Source organism: Pteropus vampyrus, unplaced genomic scaffold (assembly GCF_000151845.1).
Source record: "Pteropus vampyrus isolate Shadow unplaced genomic scaffold, Pvam_2.0 Scaffold70, whole genome shotgun sequence".
NCBI classification, from domain to species: Eukaryota; Metazoa; Chordata; class Mammalia; order Chiroptera; family Pteropodidae; genus Pteropus; species Pteropus vampyrus.
Window position 1 is genome coordinate 5,911,908 of NW_011888851.1, and position 4,975 is coordinate 5,916,882.

Sequence of the window (4,975 nt, forward strand, 5' to 3'; positions counted from 1 at the left end):
GATATGAAGTGGGGAGCTTTCCTGGATATAAACCAAAAGGCCTAGACTGAGAGACAGTCAAAATGAGAAACTGCTGGTAAGTCACAGGTCCCTCCACCAGTTACAAGTGATTAATTTCTGCTCTTATTGAGTTTTTCCTTCTATCAAGTTCTATGTCCAAATGGAACTCCCATAATGCAATCTCAAGGTTATTCCACCATCCACAAGGCATTCTGTTTCCTGCCAAATAAATGGGCTTGTTGAGTGAGTCTTAGCCCCTCTGGGTTACTGGACATGATGGCCAGTCTCTGGGACTGAAGAATAGCATAAAGTGAAGTGAACTGACCCTCCAAGAGAGCTCTGATGACCTTCGTTGCCCTTTAACCAAGTTGACCAGCCAGAAGCAGCAACATGGCCCCAAGGCAGGGGCTGTTAACTTTTTGTGTTCCCTGGCTCCCTTTGGCAGGCCGGTAGAGCCTCCAGACCCCTTCTCAGAATTATGTTTTATATACAGAAAACTATAAAGAAAAACAATTACATTGTTACAATTATCAAATATTTAAATAACATGATATAGTAATATTTGTACTCTTCATCAGTATTTTAAGTAATAAGATCTGATGAAGGGTCAAAAACCTACTGTCACTTCAAAGAGCAATAGGAGAAAATGTTTCGAGTATCTATGACAACTGTCAGGTGACATGGAACGATCTGTGGTTTCTATGGCGACAAAGTCACAACAGTTTGTTGCCTGCATTCATCCTACAAAGAATAACCAGATTTCAGAGAAAGGTTAGAGATGCAGGTTTTTCTCATCCAAATTCATGAACCAGAAAAGGAAGAGGGTCACTGATAATCGTAATAACAGTAACAGAACTATAGGAACAAAGCAGCATCTGCTACAAGCACAACAGCAAACGTGGCTGCCATGGATGGAGACTCTTCTCTGTACCAAGCCCTGCTTTCCATGTATCATTTCTCTTCATAATCTCTCTGAAGAAGGCTCATTTAGTCCCCTTTAAAGATAAAGAAACTGAGGCTTAAGAATTTTAGGGAACTTTTCCAAGATCATAGCTGATAAGCAGCTGAGCAAAAAATGGAAGTCAGGGCTATGGCTGTCTGGCACCAGAGCCCACATTCACCATGTCTCTTTGAGAGGGATGTGTGTTGTGTGTGTGTGTGTGTGTGTGTGTGTGTGTGTGTGTGCACGCGCGCGCAGATCAAGAGAGAGAGAGATGAGTGCCCAGAGGTACTCTTTCCTTTTTCTTATCCATGCTCATGTCCCTTTGGTATGGAATGGGGAGATACATTCCATAAAGAACAGGAGCCTATAGATCATCAACATCATCAAAAATCTTCTCACAGACACTGAAAAAGAAGAGGTATGTGGAGAGATTAGCTCCATCAGATAGTAACATAACACAAAGCCTCTATAATTAATACAGCATGTTAATGGTGCATGAATAGACAGATCACCCGAACTTGGATGGATTTAACTATGTAGCCACAAACATGATTCATAAGCAGGTACTACCCCTGACTGAATCACAGACATTGGTTGCTCAACAAGACTATACTGGGTTTCAGAGATGAAGGAGAACTAATTTTTTTCAATTATGTTCAAACAGGATCTGTTTCTGTTTGGGCCATCAGATGAGACTTGCACATCAATCAGTAAGTCACAAGACCAAACTAAGTTTAATTTAATGCAATCAAGAATTGCAGTAGCTTTCTTAGTAGTCACATCACATCCATGACTCACACTGGATTTATTGTCAAATAAAATCTCTTGGCCTTTGTCATACACATTACTGTTAAGCCATGTCACATCCTGAAAGTGTGCCGTTGGTGTTTTGGACCTAAATACAGTGTCTTTCATATATCTTCAATAAATTTAATTCCATGGCCATGTCCCATCATGCAAATCCAACACAGTCTATTTTTAGATTTGTGTTTTTATTAATGAGCATGTCCTGATGAGCATTGCTTCTTCTTCACTAACTAACATTTCAATTATCTCTTCTAGAACCTGACATAAAATAATCAGGCAACTATACAACTTATAGAATTCACTTCTTTAAAAGTCAGATGAGCATTTGCCTATCTTATCTTTCATCTTCTTTCCCATATCCACAACTTATCATAGTCCCCTCAACTGTGGAATATAATTTGTTTAGGCAAGAAGAATGGACTAGTTTAAACATCTATACTTTCACTCATCTTAATATTCATTTCTCTTTTAGCAATGCTTGCTCAATCCTTTTCAGTTCAAGGATCACTCTGCTTCATTTATGCAATGTGTGTTGGTATCGAGTGTGTTCTAGACATTGAAAATTCAAAGATAAATATGTTCCCTGACTTTTAGGAAGCTCTCGGCTTATTGTAGAAAACAGATATGCAAACAGATAAATTATATGTGGTAATTAAGAGTCAAAATAGTGTATATAATAAAATCTATTGACATATAACTGAAGGTCTAGAGGTAGAGCAGGCTTCAGGCGTGGCTTAATGAGGGCTCTCTCAGTTGTGTGCTAGAAAGTACATAACAACTAACAGACTCTCCAGAGAACAAAGCCTTGATTTGTAGTATTTGCCAATTCCCATGTTGTAAATAACTCCCACCATGGCATATTTCAAGCTACCAACATGAAGTCACTGAACACAGAGTTGAAAATAGATGTGCACAGTTACCTCTGGTCTGATGCATGCTAGCTCCAGCACACTGTTGCCACCCTCATTTCTCAGCAAGTCTCTCAGTCCTTCTATCCTCATTGTGCTGGTTTTGTCCTGATGATGCAACCAGCGACTGGGACTATATACTTTTTCACGAGGGTTGACTGAAAGAGAATAAGTTTTCTTTCCTTAACCATAAAAATAATAAAAAATCCTGAGCTCTCCTGAATGTCAAGGAATTTCACTCTTAACTGGCTTTGTCCTGGGCTACATCTTTAAATAAGTGTGCAATAGTGTCTGCCTCCCAAAGCTCTTCATATCATCTACCAAGTGCTCTTTGTTAAATAGAATTTACACCAAAAACTTATCTTTTAGAAAGTGAGATTATCAGCAAGGCAAGAAAATAGCTCATTCATACCTCATTCAAAATAGCTCATCCATTATAGTGGCTGTGCCAATCAGAACCCCAACTCACCCCCCCCCCGCCCCCGCCCTGCCCCATCAAGATGGAGAGTCTCTTCCCCTACTGCTGGGAGAAGATGAGGTCCTCCTGTTGCTGGTGGTTCAGAGATGAGTTCCTCCCCGGCATCACCCTGGCCAAAAGGACCTGCCTGCCCCTCTTGGGAAGAAACTACCTCTAATGGCTGGTCAATGAGTGGGTATAAAAGTTTGGCCCTCCCTTAATCCAAAGGTCTCTGAAGGGAGCTCCAGAACTCCTGTGGGGCATCAGATGAGACCTTTGTTGCCACTGCACAGTAGGTCAACCTTTCCTTCTGCGCCATTGGGCTTCCCTCCCTGCTACATCATTTCTGTGAGCCCTCCCCAACTAAAGATCCTGCATGCAAATCTCAGTGTCTATTTTTTTATGAACCTGATCTGCAATACCCATCCCTGAACCAGTCGCTGGGGTATTCTAGACAAATCAGGGCCTATAGTTGAAACTGGAGGTGGATCAGTCCCAACGACACTGTAAACAATCTCACAGATCACCAACCTCAAATATGCTTACTCTGAACCATGACCAAATAAAATAAAACAAGGTCATCACATAATTTTGTCTATGCAAAGACAAAAACAAAGTCATCGTACCACCCACAAAACACTTAGTCATAAAATTGCCCTGGCTCTCTGGTGCTTTCCAATCTGGAACAGATCACTGATTTTTATTTTTATTCTTATTTTTCAATTACAATTGACATTCAATATTATTTTATATATGTTTTCAGTCAGATCTCCAATTTCTTATACCTTCCCAGATCACCAAACCAAAGCCCAAATCTTCTAAGTTCTTTCTAACGCTCTGTACTGAGGGGCCCCATGGTTCCCCATGGAGTATGTTCTCCCTCCATCATTGAGTAGTAGGCCTGCCCTGCTTCACTGCCGGCGAGTTCCTGGTGGTCTCTGGCTAAAGGCATTAACAGCACTCTATAAACACATGGGGGTGGCGGGGGAGGGCGTGAATAACTGAGTGTGTGAATGGCCGTGACACTCCTTTCTCAGGGACCCTTAACAGAGGAGGTGACTCTTGAGCAGGTTCTTGAAGGATGATTGGGTTTTTTCAGGCAAGCAGGGTCAGAAAGAAGTCTTTCCAGGCAAAGGAAGTGGCATGCTCGAAGGCCGACCGCACAAAAATAATGAGTGAGAAGTCCATGTGGGTAAGGTGTGGGGCGAACTGGAAGGATTCTGGGACCAAATGTGGAGATCCTTGTAGGTCCACTTAATCCTATATGTAAATAGTTCTAAATTTAAATCTGGTTAAAAGAAGAATTCCCTGAGTAACCATAACTATTTTTTTTCCTAACACTTTTTTCTTTTTTTCTTTTTCCTTTGGAGAAGAGACAGGTGGAGTGGGGGAAACACTTTTGTTAAATCAAAATTGAGTATTTTGAGTTTTCCAGTTTTCCCAATCTTATTTTAAAGTTCATGCCTGACAACACTGAGCCCTTTACTCTGAACATCATGAATTCTGAGAAGACCTAAAAATCAGGAGACCAATGGCGTAAGTTCTAGTCTGAGTCCAAAAGTCTGAGAACTAGAAGAACAGATATCTGACAGCAAGAGGACTTGGGTGTCCCAACCAAACAAAGAGAACGAATTTGTTCTCTTTTTTTATTATATTCAGGCCCTCAGCTGATTGGAAGAAGATGCACTGGTGAAGGTGATTATCTTTACTCAGTTTACTGATTCAAATGTTTATCTCTTCCAGCGACATCCTCACAGACACACCCAGAAATAATATTTTGCCAGCTATCTGGGCATCTCTTAGCCCAGTGAATTGACCTATAAAATTAACTGTAACACCTTGCTAACAGGTTTTGTGAGT